Below are 27459 nucleotides of genomic sequence, written 5' to 3'. Positions count from 1 at the left end.
ATGCACCACATCAAGTTGGATGTTCTGCCGCGAAAAAAACGGAGGATGGACTGGTTAGCGATCAATTAGACGTGCACGATCGACCGGATCGGCATATTTTATGCGGTATTAGCATAGAATCGACCAGATACGTATTGAACGGGGAAATGCTTGTCTTGGGAAGCTACTAGGAGGAATGTGCTCGGATTCACGGTACACGAGGATGGGAATCTTATGAACGCTTTGAAAAAATTGATGAATTGATAGACTTCGGTTTTTAACATGATTTTGACAGATTTGGTACTGAAGTCTGTTCCGCCAATTCGCCAATACTGAAGTCTGTTCCATTTAGAGTTTGGCCGCACAAAATCAACATAGGACGAGTCGGACATCGTCCTGTAGATGGGCAGCATCGAGCCCGAAACCGGTCGACTAAAAAGGTAAATTTAACATCCTTTTTACGTTTGTAAGAACAATAAGTGTTGTGTCCTGTCGCGCCCCGCGTATATTGTCAATTGTACATCTCATGAAAAATAATATTTTATTAATTGTGATAGACGCGTAGAAATATTTCCCATCAATTGATGCAAACATCTTTCCGATCTGTTGAGAACTTTCGAGTTATAAGCATTCGAAATACGGGTAGGGTTGGCACACAAATCCGCAAAACAAATGTATGGGAAAAAAGGAAGTTCTTCCAGTTTTCATGAATTTAAACCTTTTAGAGATTAGCGAATTGCAATGTATAGCATATCAAACAAATCTTTGAGAATTTCCGATTCGATTGGTATGCAAATCATGAGATTCGTTCACAGTGAAAATAGTTATTAACGTTAACTTTATTTCATAAAAACGTGACCTGTTTTCTGATTTCGCACCCTTCCTGCAAGACGTAGTTCTACGTCAAAAGAGAATATATCGCTGGTTTGATAAGGTTCAGACAAGTTATATCGGTTACCTTTCCAGGTTTTCCAAAATAATTCTAAGCCGCCAGGACTGGATTTCCATACAGAATACTCGATTATTAATGGAGTTTATCGACGATCCGATTTTTTTAGAAGAGTTCTATTGGTTACCTTTTCAGGTCTCCCTAAAATAACTCTTAGTCTTCCCAATTGAGCTCAAATAAACACTACGCGCGTTGGATAAGAGAATATATCGTCGGTTCGATTAGGCTTGGAGGAATTTTCTCGGTTACCTTCTCAGGTTTCCCAAAAATAACTCTCTGTTGTCACGATTGAGGTTGAAAAAGAGAATATATCGTCGGTTTGATAAGGTTCAAAGGAGTTATATCGGTTACATTCTCAGGTTTCCCAAAATAACTCTCAGCCGGATTGGATTTCCATACAGGATCCTCTATTATTAACGGAGATAATCGACGATCAGATTGGTTTTGAAGACGCGTTTCTAGAATTACATCTCTTACCGCAGTGAATCCTGATGTTTCTTAACCATTCCCACTAGTAACTATCTCTTCCATGATAAACGCTAGGGAACCACGCTATAGAGGCGACCCTTCTGGCCTTCGGGCGGCGAATATCATACTAACATTCCTTCCCTTCCTCTGGTGACTGTAAGGACGTGACCGGCGTCGTTATTGACCATTTGAAGCTCGATTCACCGAAAATTGCACAGAAATTATGTTACGTTGTCATGGAATAGTTTTAACGTGAATAACTATTTATGCTGCGAACTTAGTTCGATGATTCGCATACCAGTCGAATCGAAATTCTATTTAGAATTAGCAGACCCGACGAACTTCGTCCCGCCCAAAATTATTATTTTGATATGCATTCTTTAGAACAAATTTCTAAACTTTTTCTCATCATAACATTGTTCTATGAGCAGAATACAACAAACACAACAAAATGAAGAGGGCTCGAAAGGGACCTTTCCTTCTTCGGATTTTGCTATTAGCAACATATTTGGCCTTCCTTTTTTTTATTTAGAAAGGAATGCGTTATTCCGCCTGAAAATCCATTTCCACCTTCAAAAAAGATCAATTTCGTTAGCGCAAACATCGAATGGACTAACAACGCTTATCATTATGTAATTTTCGAACATATGGGTATTTAATTTACCGAATTTTCTGAACTTCCTTCAGAGTTTCCGGAAATTTTCCGATTTTTCTATCCGCTATATTGATGTATGGGACAAGACAAATACAACAAAATAAAGACGGCTCAAATCGGACCATTCCTTCTTCGGGTTTTGTGCTTAACAATAATTTGGCCTTTAATCTTTCATTTATATAGATAGATAGATAGAAGATATAGGAGAGTGTTATTTCACCTGAGAATCCATTTCCACTATCAAACAAAGATCGATTTCAATAGCGCAAACATCGAATGGACCGACAACGCATATCATGACGTAAATGTAAAACATATGGGATGTTCATTTTCCGAATTTTCCGAACTACCCTCAAAGTTTTCCGAAAATTTTCCGATTTTCCTCTCCATAACATTGATCCACGGGCAGAGACGAATACATAAAAATAAAAATGGCTCAAACCGGACTATTCTCTCCTCGAGTTTCGCGCTTAGCAACATATTTAGTCTTAAATTTTTATTTATATACTAGCTGACTCGGCAAACTTCGTTCCGCCCAAAATTTATTTTCGTTATCACATCGACTTTTTCTTATTCAGCGCATATTCGTGGGTCCAATCGCAAAACTGTTCTTTGATTGATTTTCTCATCTACCCTTTAAAATTATCTTTTACTATAACATTCCTAGTACTCCTACCAAAACTCGTCATTGTAATATCAGATTATTTTCAGATACAATCCTCGTTCAAGATTTTTCAACCACTCACTTGCAAATAACATGTTTCTCCGTTACATGGAATAAATGTTTGATACAGAAATAATGATAGAATAAAGACAGCCCTAAATCGGACAATTCCTTTCTTCAGTTTTGCTCTTATCAACACATTCGGTAATCTATTTTCATTTATATAGATAAAAGACGATATAGGAGTGCGTTTCATAACATTTTAACTTTCGAACGAAGATCAATTTCGTTAGCGCAAACATCAAATGCAAATTTTGGTTAGTTCTCGAGTTATGCAAACACCCCAAAACTTCCACATGCTAAATTTTATTATTTAATTAAATTGATAAAAGTTGGAAGCATTCCCGTATTCCAATTTCCGTGTATTTCTATGCTTAACCTACCAGTTTTCCGTGTATTTCTATGCTTAACCAACCAGTGTTGTCAATGCTGATGCAGCAGCGAAGCACAATTTTTATATACCACTGAGAATCAGTGAATCGATCGCTCGAAATACAAATGCAGTGTTCGTTCTACGTTCTTGTTTTTTGAAGACGTTAAATTGTAAGCACCACTCGATCAAGAAACTGTTAGACAGCAGACAGCAAGATATTATTAGAATGAAAAGAATTATAGGCAAAGGAAACAGTTGCCACATGTACGGAAACCGAATCAGTAAAATTTCTATGGCACTAAGAAATAAAAAAAAAATAAGAAAAAAGAAATATTTTGAAAATAGTGAAGTTTGGCCTCTCTCGTCTCATAGTGGAGTGACATAAAAAATTTATAGAAGTACTAGCTGACCCGACGAACTTCGTCCCGCCCAAAATAGATTTTTTTATTTGAATACTTTCAAACATCCACGTTTTCTTACTAAGTGAACGTTAGTGAGTCCAATCACTGAACTCTTCATTAATTGATTAACCTTTGACCCTTTACAATTTCTTTTTACTATAAATTATCTAGTACTTCTACAAAAATTCGTCCTTATAATATTAAATTATTTTCAGACACAATTCTCGTTCTAGATTCTTCAAGCATTTGGAAATAACATGTTTCTCCGTTGCATGGAATATATGTTTGTTACAGAGAATATTACAAAATAGAGACAGCTCAAATCGGACTATTCCTTCCTCGGGTTAAGGGCACACCAACACATTTGGCCTTCCATTTTTGTTTATATAGATAGAAGATTCAGGAATGCGTTATTCCGTCTGAAAATCCTTTTCCACTTTCGAACAAAAATCAATTTCGTTAGCGCCAACATCAAATGGACTAACAACGCTTAGCTAATTGTAGAACATATGGGAATTCAATTTTCCGAATTTTCCGATTTTTCTCTCCGCTATAATGATCTACGGGAAGAGACGAATACAACGAAATATAGATGACTCAAATTGAACCATTCCTTCCTCGGGTTTTGCGCTTACCAACACATTTGGCCTTCCATTTTTATTTATAGAAGATATAAGATATGGAAATGCGTTATTTGGCCTGAAAATCCATTTCCACTTACGAACAAAGATCAATTTCGATAGCGCAAACATCGAATGGACTAACAACGCTTATTATGATGTAATTTTCGAACATGTGGGAATACAATTTTCCGAATTTTCCAACCTTCCTTCAGAGTTTTCCGAAAATTTTCCGGTTCTTCTCTCCACTATATTGATCTACGGGAAGAGACGAATACAACAAAATAAAGAAGGCTAAAATCGGATCATCCCTTCGTCGGGTTTTCCGCTTACCAACAGATTTTGCCTTACATTTTTATTTATATAGATGAGAAAAAGTTGTGGAGTGCGATGGCACATACGGTGAATGACATGGATGTTCGACTAATAATTTTTATGAATAGAGCATTTATTTTGATTGAAATGCTTGTTTTCGAGTTACACTCTCAGAATGATGTTTTGTATCTCATATATTGTGTGCTATAGACATCAGTAGAGCATTGCCCAATATCCAGGAACTTAGGGTAACCTGTTTGACCAAAGGCAGCACACAAAAAATGGAACATTACACGACCATTGATTGATGCATCGTTCCGTATACCCCAGCACTCGGGCGAAAAAAGAGCCCTTTTGTTAAATTCCCTCTCGGTTAAATGGGGTCCATGCTTTGCAAGAAAAAAAACCATAACCTATGATGCCTCCCTGTCTTTCTAGCAAAAGCATATCCCTGCCTAGCGTTCCTTTTACGAGCGCAGTCTGATTTCCCGAAACAAAGACTTTGCGATAATCGCCCCTCGGCGCGCGGCATGTCGACCAGTCGCGGGGGCTTATTGTGTGTGCTTAGTCGAGGTAATTGAGGAATTTTTCGCTATCCTCGCGTGCTGCTGCTGCTCTCTTACCCGGAGAAGCCGCCGAAGGTGACCTCAATTTCGCGCTGTTTTTCTGCCTGATTTAATCGTTAGAAGCTGCTGCTGTTGCTGCTCTTGCCTTTTTCAACCCGACCTAACGTTTGGCTCTAGTGGTGCGTTCTTCTACTGGTTCTTCTTCTTCAGCTAGCCAGATCATTTTGGCCAGGCTGCCCGCGCGATCAGGGATTAGGGACATCCTCGGGAACGTTGTGGGAAGTGCGTTCAAAATGGCATTCACCGCTTCGCTGATTCGAATCTTGCAATTGTGTTCCACGGAAGTATGTTCGCTTACCGAGGTAACTGTTCGCGCAGCATCATGCGAAGCATTTTGTGCCTAAGCCTAAGGGCTGTAATTTTGACGCTTTTCAGATATAAATCCATATAATGTATCCAGAAGAACTTTAAACAAATGCACTGCCGAGGTGGGGGAAATCATTCCCATAAAGCTTTTCCAGTTCTTCCTCTAGAGATAGAGAGACTTTTAATCCGATGAGTGATGAAACGAATGAATCAAGCCACAAAAAGAGGGAGAGGATAAAAAGCACAGATACAAACATTGTCCAACCCGCGGGTCAGCTCAATCTGCTCGTTTATTTTCCATTTTACGTACACCGGTTCCAGCACCGGACCATCAACTCTCTTCCCAAAGTGCAAACAGCCGCAGTGGGTTTCCACAGGGGGGAAATATACAATGAATTTTGTTTTGTATCTGGGCAATATTTAATCAAATGTCATTCCATCAAATTGATAATTATAATTATTATTTTCCTATACCACCATTCCGTGCGCTCAGCGCGCTCAACCAAACGGATTCTTCCCTTACATACTTTTCCTTCTTTCCTTCTTTCTCTGTGACTCTCCACGCTACGCTTTCAGCACTTCCCGGATTCCTGGGCACTATCATGTGGATAGCACCGGACAGCACGAACGAACGGTCAGTGTGAGATGATGTACATATGTTGGCGTAATGTATAGGGCACGATGCGATGGCCAACAGCTCATATAGGAAATAGAAATACTTGCAGCTTTCCTAGTTCCTCGAGGAGTACCCGTTCTTTTCAGTTTCGCCCCCCAATTCACCCCCATCCACTAGTACCCCACCATTCTCTCCGTCCAGATTCTTAAAGTTGTGGTGCCCCCAAACACTCATCACTAGGAATGATGTAGCGTTTTTCTATTTATTTTTATTAATTTCTATGCGAGAAGTAAGTGTCTTCGTCGTGGAGATTTCTCTGGTGCCCATTCTGGTCTTCGGTGTCTTCGAAACACGTTCCGCCGTTATCGTTGTCGTCGTAGTTGGCGGTGAAGAGCAACGCAACGCCAGAGCGCGCATACTTACGCATGAACTGCGGCAGAGCTCTGAACCGATAGATTTTTTTGTGTGCATGGATGCTAGTATATGACAGTGGAATCTTTCTATGAAATTGGATTACAAATTATTCAATGAGCAAATTTTTATGCAATCCAGTACATTGAAAGAAGTCAGACAAATTACTGAATATGGAAATATATGAATACAAAAATGATGGACCCACTTGCCAATGTGTTCCGAGCGATCATGTACGGCTATCAAATTTTGTCTCCTTATTGTACTGATTCCCAAAAAATCGGACCAAACCTCTGCCCCCCGCAAAAGAGTGGGGCTAAATGAGCAAAAAAAAGATGCTCATAACACTCTTCAAAACATCAACACTTCAAAAACAGCTGTTGAATCTGGAATCTCCTTCAGGGAAGCCTTGGAGCAGATCAAAGTTTGAATACTCCCGGAGGACTATCCAAACACGGTCAAAATGCTTTACTCACTACAATAGAGCAACAAAAAAACGATCTGGTGAAAAAATAAACTTCCGAAACAGAGCTGAGGAAAATAAATCCAAAGCAGCACCAAACCACAACTCAGAAAAACTCCAGTATAGTCAAAGGAGATCTGGGGCCAAGAAACGAGGAAACTCAAACCTCCAAAAACCCAGGTGATCTGAAGTCTTCAGAGACCAGTGACTCCAAACTTGTGGAGCCACAAAATACTCGAAAAGTCGTCAGAAGGGTTCCTGGTAAATTTAAGTTTTCTCGTGAAGATTCTCCGAAAAATAAGAAACTTGACAAACGGAATGTTCCTGGCGCAAGCGGACCAAACTCAACGGGTAAAAAAAAAAGGGTAGGAACTTCAACTACGTCAAGTGAAAAAAGGTGAATTTCTTTAAACCCCCCATCACTCCAGATTCAAAATGAACATAGACACTGGAACAAGCAAAAAACCTGACTATAATTTCAATAAAACAGATGGAATACCGATTCTCCCAAACGAACCCCCAGATCGGAAAACCCAACCCAATGCGGAACACTGAAGTTCTGCAAATAAACATCACGCTAAAGCAGCGTCGAGCGTGCTATCCAGGAAGTTTACAAAAGACGCAGTGGATCTAGCTCTTATCCAAGAGCCTTGGGTTCACAAAGGAAAAATACTAGGTATTTAAACAGGTTCATGTAAGTTGTTCTACGATGACAAGCATGACTCCCCAAGGCTGCTGTCTTAGTAAATGTAAACATTAAATGCTTTCCTGTTACCTATTACTGAGGTTCCCCCACGAGAAGTATGTGGGGTCAAACAACATAGATATTGCTGATAAAGGAAATGAACCAACATTCATAAACGCTATCAGACAAAAAGTCTTAGACCTAACGCTGTGTAGCCCGGTTATTCTAGACAAAATCCATAACTGGCACGTTTACGAAGAGGCGTCTTTGTCTGATCATAGACACATTATCTTTGAATGGGATGGTGACATGAGAGTTCAGAGAGAATATCGAGATCCCAAAAAACGAACTGGGATCGGTATTCCCTAGAACTCGAGTCAAAAACATTAAACTCAAAAATATGGTCGATTCAGCAGCATGAATCAGCTTGAAACAGTGCGGAAACTCTTCAACAGAGCAAAAAATAACCTCGGACTGGTCTCAGTATAAAAGAGCTCTAACTGAGTACAGCAGAGAACTGAGACGATCAAAACGAAAATCCAGGGTGTTCTACTGCGAAAGCATTGAAAATACCCCGATCGTTGCTAAACTCAGTAAGACTCTGGCAAAGGACCACTCCGCGCATCTCTATCGCATTGGGCTCGCAGCAAACAATCTATGTGATTGTGGCGATGGCTACCACGGCATCGAGCATATTGTCTGGTCGTGTATCCGATTCCATGCTGCTCGCTCTCAGCTCTCTAGAGCACTGAGAGCAAAAGGCAGACAATCGGATATCCCCGTCCGGGATATCTTAGGTAGCCGTGATCCTGATCTTCTGCTTCATCTATACCTGTTCCTCAGAAACGCCGATGTCAACGTTTAATGATGTTTCCTTCGTTGTGTCCCTGTTTCATATCCCTCCTATCCGATCTATAAACTTTTACTTAGTCGCGGCAATACATACACACACACTCTTTACAGATACACGGTCCAAAGGTTGTGCAGTCCACTGATCGTTCAACAAGAGCCAAAGGTTGTACCGCTCATGACAACTCTACACGAGATGATGTTTGCACCGGCTAGTGACCATTCTATCCTGGATTCCTCGAGTCGAGAAGTCGCATCACGCTAGATATGGGTTACAGACTAGGGGGCGTTGCTGATTAAAGGTCAGCTGTACCCAATAGAAAGTATTCCGTGTCGGGCACAGGTACAGAGCATTGGAGACAGCAACATCACAATTACGAAAACACTTGTAATACTAACCTCGAGCCAACCGCGAGTAATCGGTTACATATTACTAACATAGTTATAAGGCAAACATTGTCGAAATATTGAACTCCCGGCCCCGTCAGGTTGACGCCATATGAGCCTTAATAAAAATATAAATTTTGGATAAAAAAAGGACCACTCGAACGAGCTTGGTTCTCTTAAAAATGACGACGGTTCGTTCCCAAAAAACCCCCTCAGAAGTACTAGACTTACTAATGAAGACTCACTTCCCGGGATCTACATCTGTTTACTCGGGTACAAACTAGAGATGGGCGAGCGCTCACGAGCCGCTCATTTGAGCCGGTACGTCAGAAAGAGCGTACGATCCACGGTTCTTTAAAAATGAGCCGCGGCTCTCAAATGAACGGCTCTTATACGTACGGCTCTTGAATGAACCACGGTACAAAAAGACCCACGGTTCTTTTATGAGCCGTGGCACTTTTTGAACCGCGGTTCATTTAAGAGCCGTTCATTTGAGAACCACGGTTCAAGAAAGAACTGCGGTTCATACAAGAACCGTGTTTCTTTTAAGAGCCGGCTTATTGATAAAGAACAGTGAATCGTACGCTCGTTCTGACGAACCGGCAGTGTGGCTTGCGGCAGTGTGGAAGAAATATATGTTTCCCATGCTGCTTTTTAAGCGGTTTCATTTAACTGCTTGTATGTTTGTAAATTTTGGCGGATTACATATTTTCTCGAAACCCCATAAATATGGGTATCTAATGAAAGGACTTGACTAGTAGGACACAGTTATTTATGTAAAATGGAAATCCACGATGGCGGCCGTCATAAAATGACAGACTACTAATTTCGTCAAAACCCCATCAATATTGGTATCAAATGAAAGGCTTGCCTAGTAGATCACAGTTATTTATGAAAAACGAGCTGACCCGGCAAACTTAGTCCCGCTCACAATTTGTTAGTTGTTATCAATACTTTCAAACATTCACGTTTTCTTACTATGAGCAAATTCATGGGTCCAATCGCAGAACTGTTCATTGATTGATCTTCTAATCGACACCGTTGAATATCAGATTATTTTCAGACACAATTCTCGTTCAAGATTTTTCAACCACTTGCAAATAACATGTTTCTCCGTGACATAGAATAAATGTTTATGCAGATGATTTATACAGAAAATATGATAGAATAAAGACAGCCCTAAATCGGACAATTCTCGCGTAACTTTTGAAAAAGTCCTATGTAACAAATGTAAACAAATCGAGTTAATGGATGCACGCTATTAGTTTTCAATCATTGAATGTATTACAAAAACAATCGTTCACGTATCTATCTTCTTCATCTTTTTATCGCCGATACAATATCCAATATCCAATGTACAGATTCGGATTTTAAGCGCCCGGTTGTTACTTCGGACGCTTCTTTCCTCCGACGCCCGAAACGTCCGAAGTAACAAAGCAGTCAAAACAATACGAAGTCGTACTTCGGTCGTTTCGAGTTTTTGTTTCATACAGGTGTTGTTACGGATTTCAGTGCAATTCGACGAGTGATAACAATAATAATCTGCCTTTAGAATGAAATGCTGTTATTTGGATTGTTGTTTAGTAGTTAGTTTCAAATTCTTATCGTGCAATGTAATATGTACAATGTCCAAATGCGGGTAGTCAAAACGTCCAATGTAACATTTTTCGCTCCTAGTCTTCAACTTTAATCTCAAATCACGGAACAACAGTTACGATTGGTTTTTCAGAGTTATTCTTGACTGCTAGTGGTGAAAGTAGCGATAAAGATCGAAAGCTTTTAAGACAATTTGCGGAATAATGTTTGGGTTTTCAACTTCGTTTTTCTCGAGTTGACGAAAATGTTACATTGGACCTTTTCAAAAGTTACGCGAGAATTCCTTTTTCGAGTTCTGATCTTATCAACACATCCGGCAATCCTTTTTTTTGTATAGATAGAAGAAGATATAGGAGTGCGTTTCATCACATTAAAATCCGTTTCCAGTTTCGAACAAATATCAATTTCGCTAGCGCATACATGAAATGGACTAAGAACACTTGTCACTATGTAATTGTAGAACATATGGGAATTAAATTTTCAGAATTTTCACTTTTTCCTTCAGAGTTTTCCGAAAATTTTCAATTGTCATGTTTGAATGAAAAATTGATGGTTGAAATATTTGTAATATTTTTATGGGACCCCTCTCCATTCCAGAGGAGAGAGAGTGTCACACCATTATAGAAACATTTCTCATACTCAAAAACCCTCACATCCCAAATTGTGCTTGATTAGTTTTAGAGTTATGCAGAAATTTATGTTTCATTTGTATGGCAGCCCCTCCTTAGAGAAGGGGTGGAGAGTCTAACTATCATAGAAACATTTATTGCACCCTAAAACCTCAATATGCCCAATTTGGTTTCATTTTCTTGATTAATTCTTGAGTAATGCAGAAGTTTGTGTTATGTGATATGTATTTTTTTTTTCAGAACCCCTCAATATGGGCATCTAATGAAAAGACTTGACTAGTAGAACATAGTTATTTATGTGAAATGGAAATCCAAGATGGCGGCCGTTACAAAATGGCAGACAACTAATTTCGTCAAAACCCCATCAATATGGGTATCAAATAGAAGGGCTTGACTAGTAGACCACAGTTATTTATGAAAAATGTAAATCCAAAATGGCCGCCCCCTCAACATGGCGAAATATGTATTTTTTTTCAAAACCCTCTCGATATGGGTATCTAATGAAAGTACTTGTCTAGTAGGACACAGTTATTTATGTAAAATAGAAATCCAATATGGCGGCCGTTATAAAATGACAGACTACATATTTTGCCAAAACCTCATCAATATGGGTATCAAATGAAAGGACTTGACCAGTAGAACACTGTTATTCGTGAAAAATGTAAATCCAAAATGGCGACCGTTACGGGGAGAAAACTGTGTCGTTATCGAAAACTGCTATATTCTCCCGACTGATAATTCGACATGATCAACATTATATGGATCAAGTGAAATCAGTTCTAGTGATTGTAAAAAAGCTCTGTATGAATTGATTTCGGAGCTGGTAAAGCGATCTACAAATCTTGAGTCAGACGAATTAGTAGCCTAATAAATACTGCTAGATCCTCGCTTCAAGCAGCAAGGTTTTGGGGATAACAGAAAGTACAACTATGCACACCAGTCGTTGATAAGGATGCTAAAAATGACATCCATGGAATACACACCTACGAAACTACCACAAATCGTTGGTGATGAAGCGCTGTCATCTGAATGGGAGGAGTTTGATGCAATGGTTGGCAATCTTCGATCCTCACATGATCCAAAAGCTGCTGCAACATCTATTGTGGATCCACATTTGCTGAGACTAAGCGACCCCTCGTTTTGGTGGAATGAAAGGAAATCTATCTCTCCGCGGCTCTTTTTTATTTTTTTTTTTTGAAAATATTATGTATTCCGGCGACTTCAGTACCATGTGAGCGAGTTGTTCCGAAAGCAAGACAAGTTTGCAGTGAAAGATGTAGTCGACTTTCATCAGATAACATTGAAAAGATAATGTTTATAAATAAAGAAAATAAAAAGATCATTGTGATGGAAATATATCAAAGAAAACCTTCAGTAAAGAAATATTTTTACTTTCTCTGCACTGATTATTGTTTTAAACCTTATTTTTTACGTCTTCCATTCTTTACATATCCGAATAAACCAATTCTTGAAAAGAGCCGTCGAGCCGCCCAAATGAGCCGGCTCTTTACAATGAGCGCACGGCTCTGAGCCGCTCACTGAAATGAACCGTTTTGCTCATCTCTAGTACAGACCCTGACTATAATGGCGACAAAAAAAGCTCTCGAAGGTGCCTCACAGGAGATGATAGTGCAAAGGATATCGCAAACATAGTTGCTAGATTAGTTTTCACGAGGGCCAGAGTAGTAAACACGGTGAGATCCTTCCTACCTTACAAATATGCAGATGCAAATGGAATTTTTACAGCCCTGATTCGAAATGGAGAATCAAAACTAATTCCACCTCTAATCGAGATTTTTAAGGCAAGTCTAATACTAGCGAGATACATTCCATCGATATGGAGACTTGTTAAAGTAGTTTTCATTCTAAAACCGGGAAAACGAGGCAAATTACTCCCAAAGGCATTGAGACCAACTATTTTATCATCAATACTGTTGAAAACTATGTCTAAATGCCCATTATCTAGATACCAGTTTGCCTACCAATCAGGCAAATCCACAGTCACAGCGCTACACACGCTTGTGACATAAATTGAAAAATCTCGCTCGTCAAAAGAAACCGCACTATGTGCGTTTTTTGACATCGAAGGTGCTTTTGATAATGCTTCTTATCTATCAATGGCAAAAGCGATGAGAAAAAGACGCTTCGATAACTGCATAGGATCCAGGGCATGCTCACACACAAGGAGGCGTTCTATCACCTCTCCTTTGGTCACTAGTAGTTGACGACCTTCTTATAGGTTTAGAGGCAAAAGGATTCGAAGTCGTGGGCTCTGCCGATGATCTAGTCAAAATGGTGCGTGGCAAGTTCGACGACGTGTTATCGAGCAGAATGCAGATGGTCTTAAACTTTACACAATCTTGCTGTATCACAGAAGATCCGAGCATAAATCCCTCAAAAACAACAATTATTCCTTTCACCAAAAAGAAAAAAAACAATGTTCGCAATGGTTTAATCATGTTCTACACTGATGGGTGGTGTGATGGGTCGAAAGTGGGAATCAGAACAGGTGCCGGAGTGTATGGTCCCAGATCTAAAATCTCTGTGGCTATGGGAAACAACAATCCCATATGTAAAACATCACAAGCAAACAAATAAAAGTTTCCGCCTATGATGCAATAAAGAATTATTCAACCTCCACGTGAAACCCCGTTAACATTGATTTTTTCCGTAATTACGTAACTTCCCATAGCGGAGCACTAATTTACACATTGCCAGTAATCTAAATAAATATTTCCTTTGGGTAGGGATCCACGACCCTTAAAAGTGCTGCGCGTCTGCAAGAATACAGCGCGACAGCACATGTTCACAGGCAGACGTTTGTCATAACAGGGAAACCCCGCTTGATTTGAAAAGACGATTATTTCAACCATCTTCAACAATTTTCAATACTTCATTTGATCCCTGAATTCATAGTGGTTAGTGATTGAATAAAATATTATAATATCGTAGTCCTACATCAACAATGCGGTCGGGTTTTGGACTCATATATTTACAGAATTATCAGAATGTACAGTAAAATGTAAAACTCAATTGCATCATGCTCTGGTATGTTAAATTAAAAATGCTATACGAGCCAAATGCGACGTTTAAGTCGTAAAGTCGTTGGTCGTAAAAGGCCACATTCGGAGACAACTCATACATTTTGCATCACAATAACCCAGAAGGATATCATTCTGAGAGAATTCCCAATACCTTAACGAATAACATCGAACAACCACCTCTCGCAGTGGCAATATCGTAACTAATGAGGTTTTACTGAGGTGTTACTATCTCAACGAATAATATTCGAACTTTATTCACCTGCTTTCGGCTGATTTCTTTCTCCCTCTCTCTTTATCTCCTTATCGCTCTCTCGCTCTGTAACTCGTCGATTAAATCCTAATACTTCTTCGACCAAATGTAGATCTGACCATACATAAATTGTCATTTAATGTGAATCGCAAATTGAATTTTGACGCAGGCTATGTCTCCCAATAAGGGTGCAAAACTAGGAAACAGGTCAAGTTTATATAAAATAATATTAATATGAATTATATAATGATAATAATAATAATATTGATAACCATTTTTGCTGCGAATGGATTTTGATGATTTGTATATCAATCGAATCTGAAATTCTCTAAGATATGTTTGTTATGCTATACATTACAATCCCCTTGGCTGTAAAAGGTTTAAAATGATGAAAATCCCATACCCATACCATTTCCGTTTTCTCGTACATTTATTCTGCTTATTTGTGTACCGTTACATATGGAGCAACCGCGAATATCACAGCGGATCAGTCGCACGTACAACGTTCGCTTGAAATGCATACATAGAGAACATACATTGCCGCAATTTAACGGACATTGTGGATGAAGAAAATATTGCAATTTAGGTTCCGCCCGATGGCAACTTGCTCACACGGTTAGAATGTAAAAGTCGAATAGCGAGAGGAAAACATCACTTTGAGGAATCCATTTAACATGACAGAATGAAATCGTTGCGATTTTTTTCCGCAACTTGGTGGATCAACTAAGGTGAAATTCGATTGAATGATACAATTTTGGTGATGGATCAAATACATAATCGCATGTGAATGTGTGTGTCAACTGAAAAAAGACCGCGACGATAACTGTTCCAGCTAGGGGAACTGGGGGGAATGTGGTCACCCTATCCTGTCCCATTTCCTGTGTCCACATACCACTAAAATTCCCGTTCTTCGAAGAATATTGTAGCTCAACTCATTGTAGTTCGAGATAGTAAGCGGTTTTTATTATGGAAATTGAAAATAGTACATTTTTAATTATTAGAAAAATCGATCATTTTTTTTAGTGAAGAGGTAAAGTGGTCACCTGTGGGGGGCAAAGTGGTCACTAGCAATAGCACACGCTAAAAGAGATAAATTTATGCGTGTTTTTTTGGCCAAATTTGTTTAATTCATTATTGAACTAGTAGGTACATGTATGAAATGAGCTAGGCCTATTCACCTAGAATTGTAATTAAAATTTTCTCATGCGTACAAAAACGTAGTAGGAAACACATAACGTTTTTCAAAATGAAGCTTGGTTATGGTTGGGGTGCAAAGCAAAAGGAGCAAAAGGCGATAAGATATATCAGCTTTTGAAAACAGATCATTGTCAGTAGTAATCTTCCACTGACCACTTTTCCCCCCAAACAACTGAAATTGAAAAAAATATCTGTTCACCTCCGCTAGAATATGTGAACAGTCGTCCAAACTGTTGATTTGTCGCAAATATCAGGTCAAAAAAAAAAACAAATTTCACTAGAAATTCCTTAAATTCGAAACGCACAGAACTACTGCTACCGAGAGAGCGTTTTCTGTTTTTATTTATATCTTGACATGCGACAGCTCCACTGTAGTACAGGGTGACTCAAAAGTCATGAAATTCTTCAAACATAAGATGACTATCAATACGGTGTCAGTAGTCAAACAAGCAGGTGACCACTTTACCCCACGTGACCACATTTCCCCCACTACCCCTGTAATACCAAGAGGAAAACGCATGAGATGCTTGCTTTTAATTCTCGTGAGGGAAATAATGAATCATGACTCAACCATCTTCAGCGAGTTCTACAGAACCACGGCTCTATCCACACCACTTTCTACTAAAGAAGTTTTTCAAAAATGTTGATGCATTCTAGAATAATATCTGTAGCGATAAACAAGCGGATTGAACCAAATAATTTCGTGTCCTAGACACATACACTGCGTTTCACAACTATAGAACCACTATTTTTTCTGAGTTTCCAGGCGTATGTAAGAAGTCGGTTGAATTGAAGTATATAGTGTAGAATACAATAACTATCTTCATTTATAAGACTGGCCATTTCAACTTTATTGTTGTGTTCAGGCGCGAAACATTCAAAAAACTAAAATTCCAATGTTTCATAACTATAGAACCAGATGGAAAAACTCTCACTCCTTCACAAAATTTACGCCAATTTCATGTGAATTACAATAAGTTTCTAGTTCGTAGGTCATCTTAAGTTCTCAATCAGTTCAAATAACCCATTCGGACTGGTTTCGACCAAGCTGCGCCATGTTGTAATGTGTATCTCGTTCTACGCAGAGGATACTGCTCATTTGAGTTCTTCAAATCACTCATACTGCTTGTAAGCTGCATCCACTATTCGTCCTATCACTCCTAATAAGTTCCTGACAGGGTTTCGATTTGGTAAACAAGCTGGACAGTCCAGAATCTGAAAAACCCCTATTCACTAAACAATGCAATGTGTTTCCGGATTTTATGAATTGACGCCAAATTACCCAATTATCAATTTCGAGCTAGGTTGCATCGAAAACCTATACATTCCAAACGAAAATTAAAATGACAAATCCAGGCAACCAGTGAATATGAGCAAAAGAATTTTTGTTCTTCAATATGTTTTGATGTTTATTTTTTCCACTCAGTGTCATTTTCATCTTGATTATCCGAAACGTCAGAATTGAATTTCATTTCTGTCAAATGAATATCAGCTGTTGTTAACTTCTAACCTGAGGCTGGTGTGTGCGGTTGGTTTTTGCAACTGCCGGATGCCATGTTCGGAAAAACCTTATGAAATTCCCGATGTCGCAAACTTGACTTGACGGGAGCTACAACCACTCGTTGTATCCATTCTGCATATGCCGTTGCTACCGTCTCGCCAAATAAAATTTATTTTGAACTCAAATATACTGCCAGAACGAATATCGTTTCGGATGTGATGAATATCAATGTGTTGCTTTTGATATTCAAAGTATAAATAACAGCGAAGTTATGAACCCCACTCAATGCCGCATTCATTCATTATAGCAAATTTGTTCATGCATCAGCGATATGAACGAAATGAACTCGTTTGTTATTGTCATCAATATTATGTGGGCAGTGTGTTTCAAGCTGAAAACAAATCATATTCGTTACTCGTGAATATTTGTTGATATTCTAAGACACTGGTCTGGAAGGTCATGGCACGGTTTAATAAATAGGGGCTCCAGATTCTGGACTGGTCAGCTTGTTTACCAAATCAAAACCCTGTCAGGAACTTATTAGGAGTGATAGGACGAATAGTAGATGCAGCTTACAAGCAGTATGAGTGATTTGAAGAGCTCAAATGAGCAGTATCCTCTGCGTAGAACGAGATACACACTACAACATGGCGCAGCTTGGTCGAAACCAGTCCGAATGGGTTTTTTGAACTGATTGAGAACTTAAGATGAACTACGAATTAGAAACTTATAACTTAAACTTACTTCAATTCAACCAACTTCTCACATATCTCTGGAAACTCAGAAAAAATGAATGGTTCTATAGTTGTGAAACGCAGTGTATATATTTTTTCAAATAATTTATTTTGTTTTGAACAAAATAATCCCACATGCAACGTGCTCATAAAGTTGCTGGCTTTGTATCACTGAAATCATGAAGAAAATAAATGTACGCCGCCATTCGGCTCAGAGCTCTCGCAATACGATCTTCAGCAACAAACCGGTTCTTGCGTCTGCAAGTTTTTATTCGTACGCAACACTCCACGAGAGCTGGTCAAAGCTAGCTATGGTTCCGAGAGTTGAAAGTCACTTGCAGTGCCCCTTGACGAGCCCCTTGTAACTAATTGAGCGGAATTTCTTCCACACAGAGTAAACATCTAGCTTAGTTTGCTACGATTAGAATGATTCAGTACCATTGAGGCGAAAAGAACGCCTTCCAGAGCAGCTGTTGGAGTGATCTGTATAACATAAGCTTCCTTCATTGTTTTAGTTCCAGTTCCGCTGCCGTTCTTTGCCGCCGATCAGAAGGCCGCCGAAAAAAGCACGTGTTGATGACAGAGGGAAAACTAAAGTGAAAAGTCATTACTATTAACCGTTTATTAATTAATTCTCATTTAGTTCTTCCTCTCCCCACTTTCCCGGGCTTCACAGACCTTGTACCAGAGGGTGAAGAGGGAGATAAACACGCCTGTCTCTTCTTTTCCTGTCGGTTTGCGTCGATTTGTCGTCATGGTCGGGGGCTAACCTGTTCCTGTTATTGGTGCCTTCTTCGACTTCACACTCATTTACGCTCTCGACCACGACTCTACCGGACGGGCCTTCGGCAGGAGTAGGAGGAGGCTACTTATTCTCCCTTGTTGCTGCCCCATGCCGCAGCATCCCGCCCGCCGTTTCGCGTCCTTTCACGGCTGGGTTGTGACGACTCGACTGTGTGTAGGGGCAGCGATCAGTTGTTCATTCGCGCGTACTTTCGTCAGGGGCAGTCTTTGACAGGTTCGACATCCAAATTACATACAATGGCGTTGTCATCGTATCCAATTTCCTTTTTCTGTCGCTCGGTGTCTGCCTCGGTCTCTGTCCCGCGCACTGTTGCAGCTCCTTCGTTTGTTGCCTCCCTTTTTTTCCTCCACAAAGCGATCGTCGATCGTGTTTTCCGTGGAAATTGATGGGGTGATGGTGGCGACGATTGGGATGATCGAGAAAGTGTCATTTTTTTCTGATCGCCAGGGAATGTGATCTAGCGAGGCTGGGAAATGTTACCATTTGATACCGTTCCGATGATTGCCGATATATTTTTAAGCTCGCAACCATTCACCTAAAATTCTTAGTTATCGTCTCTTTCGGTTACATTTTTTTTTAACGCTGTGTGGGCGAAGAAGAATGTTTCGGAAACTCCATATCAGCTTTCCTGGATGAGAGCTAACCTCCTTTGGCTGAATTGAGAAGCAAGAAACTTGGGAACGCATGTGGGTTGTTTTAATTGGACTGGATCTAACGGAAACTGCACCCATATACCCAAAAGGCGTGGAGATTAGAAAATTCAGTTTACGTTTGATTACGCACGAAAACGTAATCCACAATAATTCAGTGATTCTCCCCCCGAAACATGTGTGTCCACACTCGCAATTCGGCCATCGAGCGTAATCAACCAATGCAAAATTATCGTCTTGCGCGAGTATGTTACCAAATTATCTACTTTCGGCTGATTTGTAGCCCACAGTGCGGCCCTTTTCGGCATCGATTGACCCCCCGCGCATCCGAAAGGTTCCAAATAACACAGATTTTCTCCTGCGAAGCATGATGCTGTCCACTTCCCGCGCGCGCACCCTTTTCTGTCTCTTCCGCTACCTCCCCGTGTGGACCGTGGAGCGAATGTGAGCATCTGAGTTTTGCCCCTAATGAGGGAAAGACTTAAGTCTCGGTTTCGCTTCGCTTGTTGTTTCTCCCGGTGCGTTCGGCGGGTTCTTGCATTTAATAACAAAATGTGCATTTGCAGTCGCCACTCGGGGCATTTCCGTTCGATTTTGATGGTGTATCGTTGCGTGCTGTTGCTGCCGCGGTTGTGGTTCGATGATGCTGTTCGCTGCCGGCAGTTTAGGTCAGTATCACAGCTTCCAAAGACGGTCCGAAAAGGAGCACACTCTCTCGTGGGGCTGTCCCTGCCTGCCTGCCCGAACAGCGCTGCTGCAAATGGCAGAGGAGTAGTTTATCGGAAAACGCTTACACACATCGCGTGGTCGCCGAGTTTACCCCCTCTGTAAACGAGTGGTTCGGAAAGGGGTTTTGTGTACGGGACGGAACAGAAGGTAACCTCGGTTAAGTGTAACTGAAGGCCAAATGTGTTTACGTTCATTAACGACGTTTTGCTGAGTGTAGTTTGTGCGTTTCGGCGAAACGATGGGTTGTAGCCTGGGGTGTACTCCTTGGAAGAAGGTGCGGAGTTTGGGTTTTCACCGAATATATAGGAAGACCTAAAAGGTTACACACTACCATTTAGTATCGATTCAACTGCGGATGAGAGCAGCAATTGAACATAATTTTTTCGAACTTTCATTATACCTGATTATGGTTTTAAATTTGATGAATTCAATATCTTAACAATTTTACTTTTTTCTAGTTTATTGTACTTATTGTTCTTGAATTTGCGTTTAAGATGGAAAACACAATAGGCGAAAACATGTTTTTCAATGAATTTGCCGAAGATCTGATATGTCAAGCGATACCAGAGATGATGTGTTCTATTTGGAAGATGAATTTCTCTTTAAAATTTTGTATGTGAAAACATAATATTTTGACCTGCTGTAAACTAAAAAAAGTAGAAGGGTCTGAGCCTAGGGGAAGTTTGACGTAGGACTGTGATTGTTCAAAACACTTGGTTATTTTAAATGTAATTCATTGCATTGTTCAGAAATCTGTTAGTTTAACTCTTTTGAAACTCTAAATAGTAGCCCTGAAAAGGGCCGTTTGTTGTATGTACTCATAACCGTCAAACGGTTTGTAATGAACAAAGAAATACACAAAGTCTGTCTAACTGAAAATGATTAATGAATATCAGTGGGACACATAACAGGATGGAATGGTAGATGAAGTATAAGTGAAACGGTATACAAAAAAAAATTATCCGTCATTGATTACATTGAATATGAAATATATGGGGAAGGAGCGAAAAAACAAGTTGAAAATACTCACGGTTTCGTGATATTTTGAGGTAAAATACACATGAAATAATGAAGTTGCTTTATTTTTAATGGATAGCTATGGTATTGTGATTCATTTCCATTGTCGGTGAAAAAATGTTCGTTTACAGACTATCACAATCAAGTCGTATTGGGAATATTAATATTTCATTTCGTTTCATTTTTGTGATGCGATGTAATGCGGATCTCAATGCCTCCTCCTAATTAATGAACGATCACTGTATGGGTGACACTTTCCTCGTTGCTTTGATGAAATCTCGCATGAAGTTTGAGTGATGCATAAAATCTCGCATCTGATTACTGTAACAGCTTGCTAATTTGTTAGATAGAACGAATTATTGCACACAATTTTGTGTTACATACAACATTCATGGGAACGAAGTTGGAAGAAAGAATGCATAATACATGATTTACCTTTGCATCCGCTCGCTAAACATACCTCTTTTATTTGTTAAATTGCTCACTTGTTTTATTTTTTCCACTGTTGATGTCTCAAAAAAAAAAAGCTGGATAAATTTGCCGTCTAATGGTATATATTATAACATATATCGTAAGAACGATTCTGCGTAGTATGCATTCGAAAACTCTTAATAAACGTTCATTTTTCGTTGAGTGACCCCCCTATATAGAAATTAATCACTTAGTCCTACGCCAACAAACTCTCAATTAATAAGAGTAGATTCACGGTTGATTTTGTATGTTTGTTTTCGATAGCATAAAATAACATCATCATGTTTTCAATTTTATTCAATTTGCAAAATACAGATTCAATCAATCAATATATCAGCACTCGTATTTCTAAATTAATCATTTATTTTATAGAGGCTTTAAACTCTGCAGTTCGTTTGCCTCCAACAACCACACCATATTTTTGACGCACTATACTGGCAATTTTCTGGATCATCTACATTTAAACCAAATTCGTAAAAATTATGTGAAATATGAACAGCACCACCCCTCTTCCCTTGTAGTAATTGTTTTCCCCATGAGAAGTATCTTCACTTATACTGCATTGTTTGTCAGTAGGAATAGCAAATGCACTTTTTGATAAGTGCGCCATTTTGACATCTGTCTCTTGTTTTGTGTTAATTTAAACACCGACTTTTTGTGATTTTTTGCACTTTTAATTTACAAAAGCTTCAATTATGGAGGAGCAGTGTTTTGTGTTAAGCTCTTGTTCTGTGTTAATTTAAACACCGACTTTTTGTGATGTTTTTGCACTTTTAATTTACAAAAGCTTTAATTATGGAGGAGCAGTGTTTCCAGCAAGACGATGTTACACACCAGTCGTGTGTATCCAGTGATTTATTGGATGAAACGTTCGGTGAACATATCTCCAATCTGCGAATCAGCCACGCGTAAATCGCTCATTTGAAGAGCAAATGAATTGTTCACTCTACTAAGAGAAGAGATAGCAAATATTACAATTTGAATTCCGTCCATTTTCCTTTTTTTGGTATAACTAAGCTATTTGCGTTTTCAATTATATCGAGAGACAAATGAACTCTCAGAGTTTAAAGTCTCTTTAATTCTTTAATTCCTGCCTGCCTCAATTATACACTCTCGCAACAGCTAGCGAGCAGACAACAGTCTTTCCTACACCCAAACTAGCGTTGTCAGAAAGCATTTCATTTTCGACAGAAAACATGTCATTCCATGTCTTGAAGGCAAATAATGGCATCTGTCCCTCAACACTTAAAAATGTTTGTATGTATGGAAGCAGACATCTCTTTCTTTTATCTTTTTTCATCTTTTTTTGGGATTGCACCCAAGAAAAGAAGTTCGAACGACGTCAACGGAAATCGAACCAAGGCCGGCTGGAATGCAAGACTGTTTTACACGATCACGCTGTCCACGCTAGTAAACACTTTCCAGCATAAAGGAGATCGATATCCACCTCGGTCTAGGCTGTGGCCAAGTAATGCGTGCTAATTTGAAAAGTGTCCCTTGTTTCGCTCGCTCGTAATAATCTTATATTGCCGTACCATATATATTATACAAATGCTCACCAGTATTTGTGAGTCATGGCATTTTCTGTCATTTTTACGCTCAGTTAATGTCGGGATGACAAAACATGAGCTGTAAATCAATTTTGGGTGTAGTACTGATATCACACACAACGATTTTTATCGATGCAAAGTCCTAAACCACTTCGGAGTGTCGATTGAGGCACCGGCCCGCGTTTATTTGCATTTATCTGGAAAAGAATGCCTCTGTATTTTTTGGTTATACGCACAAATTGTTGTTGTTTTTTTTGCGTAGCTAGAAGCAGATTGAAGTTGGTAAGAAAACCAAAAAACTATGGGTGGGTTATGGACTATCGTTGGCTTAGTAATCATTTGATTATGCCAGTATTCACTAAATTGATTAAACTAGTGATTGAATGAAACAATTTCCGAATTCAATTGCGAACAAATCCCAATTTAGGTCAATTAACCCTTAAATGCATATTTTTCCTTTTTAAATACCTATTAAAAGTAAAAAATACTGTGTTTGAATTACTGTTTAGAAATTATGTACGGAAGAAAACACTGATGTACATATACAGGCAAACCTTTTTTTGTGCGGGGAATAGGGACCGCCAAAAAAAATGCATAAAAAAATTGTGCAAAACTTCACCAGCAGCTTTAAAAAGTCGTGTTCGGTACACAATTTGAAAAAAACTTTTTTTGTGCGGTAGGTAGGGACCGCATAAAAAAGTTTCCCCCAAGGAAATAAGTCAAATCCACGCCATTCACCGTTTGATTTTCTTTTGTTTCCCTGCTTTGCGATGGGACAGTTTGCCTTTTCGGTTGCGCGTGGCTGTGTTGTGTTTTTAGTTGCATTTCGAAACTTGTTTCTAACAGCAACAAGTCATGCGCAACTTTGAGCATTTCATGGGATGATTTGAGAAGTGGTTAATTTAGACGCAAATATGATTTTTCGCACTGAAATGCATATAAACCATCGAAAAAAACTAAATTGATTATAACTTCGTCAAATATACTTGTTTTTACATACCGCAAAAAATAAAATCGCACAAAAAAACCGCACTAAAAACAGGTTTTACTGTACATCATCATGCATTTAAAGGTTAATGCATAGTGATAGATTACGTTCTTCGTTGTAAGTCTGACGTATGACTTGATTCCTTGTTAATTTAATTCATTTATCGTGAATTCCCAAAATATGTGAAATATGTGTTCAATGTATTTTAAATTTACCTCTGAAATTCTTGCATCTGTCTAAAGTAATCCTTAAACTGAAATCGCCACTTGCTCCTTGGACCAATCAAAGAGGCATTTGGTGCAGCAGAAAATCAATCCAAGCGCATAATTAATTGCAATGTCTCATATTCGGAAAAGCACAAATTGGTTGTGATCCACCAATCAGAACGCGGGATTTTCGTATAGATAATGCTTGACATTTTGCAATCATTCGATAGTTAGTTTCATAAAATATAGAATTTTCATCAATGTAATAAATTGCTAGGGAGTGCCTAACTCGATTGATGCAAATATCTTCTAAATCGTTCAGGAAATGAGCAATAAGCGTTCGAAATTAAACAATTTTGCGATCGATTTCTCGTTTTCCAATTTTTACCTCAATATTCAAATCAGACGCAGAAGCTGGCCATTGTTTCGATACGATAATAAGCTCTTCCAATAGGCTTTTGACTGATGTGATACAGAACAATATGGTTTATTTTAGTGGTGTTTTTTAGCCAAGAGAAGTACGTCTTCAAGTCTTAAATACATTGTCAATATAGAACCTCGTGTTGATTCTAACATTGGGTTCAATGAATAGAAGCGGTAATTTCCAATTTTTGTAAAAACATCTAAACACCATCGTCCGGGGAACATTTTGAAATCTTTGTATGACCAGATTATCCCAGTGAATCCCTGATAGCTCTGCGTCATACACCCGATCTTTCTACTGATTATGTTAATATTGTAGAGAGAACATTTTCTCATCCGACAAGAGGATCTCATATTCCGTGTGCCGCTGGAGTAATTTACGACATCTTTGAACTCTTGATAGCTCCTGCTTGTCAGTGAGACTGTGAACTCGTTTCTGTAAGTTCAAGGTCCTTCTCCAAAATACTGGAAACATAGATTTATTTCTGGTTTTCAAAGATTTTATGGATTAACATAATTTTTTGCCAAATAAGTCGATAGCAAATCAACTAACTTCAGCAGCTAGCCTTAATTTGTTCCGTACAACGTTCCTATAGGACCTTCCAACACAGAGATATTTTTGTTTGAATGAAAAATTTCTCCTTCATATTTTACGATGAAAAATTTTAATAAATAATGATCACCCCTCAAATCGAAATGCAGTTTTGAGAATATCAATAAAGTTGATGAAAAGTACAAAGTTAATTAGTTGCTTCGATAAAAAATGAGTTTTTTCATTGTCTTGGACCGCTTAAGTCCAGGGTTTCGAATTTTCCATGAACAGTGGACCGCTTTGTGTATATTCTGCCAGTCCGATTAACCGATTAACCGTAGTCGATGCCGTTGACCAGAGACAGTTTCAGACGCTAGGTGCACCCCATTTGTGTGTCTATTGACATAGGGACTACGTCTTATAGGAAGATATGGGTGGTAAAATGAATATCTAAACACTTAACATGTAGGAAATAATGACTCGACCGTTTCCTTCATATCCTTCATATCGTTTGCATCAATTGATTGGGAATATTTTTACGCATCGATCAAAAAAAAAAAGAAAAGAAAATTGTATTTTTTGAGATACAAAATTGAATTATTGTAAAATGTCAAGCATTATCTAAACGAGCTGAATTCCTCGTTTTGATTGACCCAATTTGTGTTTCTCTAATTTCACCGAACAAAAGGGGCGACCAGAATAACAGGGGAATACAATTTGAATACATCAATATTACTGCGCAAACAAACGTAGCTATCCACCATGTATGTCATTCCATCCAAGTAGAATAATAAAAATAAGATAACGAAGACAACACGCACACAAATTAGTGTATGCGCTAGCGTTATGTGCTTTCATTTTCTTTCCTAAAGCTGATGTCACTTACAATGGGTTTGCTCGATATAATGGAAGCTTGGAAAGAAGCGAAACATCGCGTCGCAAGCTCCACCCCTGTGTGGTTCTTCTGACAGCCAATATGTATAAAACATGCCATTCTACTGCGAAGCGATCATTCATTTTCTAACCGGAAAGCATTTAACATCAAGAGAAACGGTAGCAAAGCATCAACAACAGCGATGACAGTAACAGCAGTGGTAGTAGCGGCAAAAAGTTTCGATTTCTTTGCACAACGTGAACCATCTACTTCGTTCCTGACACAATTTGTTTCATTCCCCCGTTTACCAAACGGAAGAAGTAAACCGTCATCGTACTATCAATCCAACACATACTGTGACGCAATTTTGTTCGCTTTTATAAAACTATGACCCTTTCTAGAACCACCAAAGCTTTCACTGAAGAGTTATTTTATAATGTTCGATGTATTCCGAATTAATATCCGAAATGATAAAAATCAAATTAATCAATTTATATTTTATGGCCGGGATAGAGCTTGTGTGAATTTAGGAGATTTTTGGATGCGTTTTATTGATAACTTTTCGATCGATCATTCAATTTTCGCTCATTTCAAGGTGGTGATTTGTGTGAAGAAGGTATTCTACTGCGGTGATAGCTGTCATCTTCATTTGGAAACTGAGGGTGAACATTTCGATGCAGCTACTTTCGCCAAAATCGATTAAGTTCGAATGATTATCATACGCATTTTCCTTTAAAAAATAACGCAATGAAACTTCCCGTAAATGACGTTTCTCCCATTGAAACTTCGACATTTCCAATGTGATAAAAATATTGGATTTTTATACTTCAATTTAATGAACTGTGCTACGTTCTGAATCGTCTTGCAAATACATGATTAGTCAATTTCATTTTAATGACAATAGTACGATATTAACCATATGTTATGAATTCATAAAGTCACATTTAATATTTTTTTATGGGTTAGAAATAAAACCATTGTGGCAGCCATTTGTGGCTTCCTTCATCTGAACATGTTCACGTACAACATCGAATCTTTCTCGTTGTACGCTTGCATACCACAAGGCGTTAAGACGCTCAGCAGAGTATTGAAACATATTCGATACGTGACCCATCGAAACGATTGCATTTGGTCCGATCTTTTGAAAATCGTCCAAAACCCATTTGATTTCACATGCTTTCAACCTTCGTCAAGTTGAAGTCGGTTTTCAGTTGACCCGTGTGCGGACGGCCTAAGTCGTATGTTCATTCAAACTAATTCGCAAGCAATTGTTATGCATGTATATCACTTCCGCTTTTGCATGTATATGCCAGTTAGGCGCATGATATACCACCAATGTTCTGGAAAAAAGGTAATGAGGATAACTATTTCGCAAATAGTGGCATCAGTCGTTGTGTTTATCTTTTACCGCCCACCGCATCCATGTGGAAATGCTA

At 38.9% G+C, this 27459-nt stretch overlaps 1 protein-coding gene across 5 annotated transcripts in view; it reads right to left on the bottom strand.

Moving 5' to 3' along the window:
• LOC129779240 (cadherin-related tumor suppressor) overlaps window positions 1-27459 on the bottom strand; it is a 366226-nt gene that overhangs the window by 36038 nt on the left and 302729 nt on the right. The gene's annotated exons all lie outside the window — the stretch shown is intronic.

The sequence above is a fragment of the Toxorhynchites rutilus genome, chromosome 3 (assembly GCF_029784135.1).
Source record: "Toxorhynchites rutilus septentrionalis strain SRP chromosome 3, ASM2978413v1, whole genome shotgun sequence".
NCBI lineage: Eukaryota > Metazoa > Arthropoda > Insecta > Diptera > Culicidae > Toxorhynchites > Toxorhynchites rutilus.
Note: the sequence above shows the minus strand (reverse complement) of the source record. Positions and strands in the feature narration are given on the sequence as shown.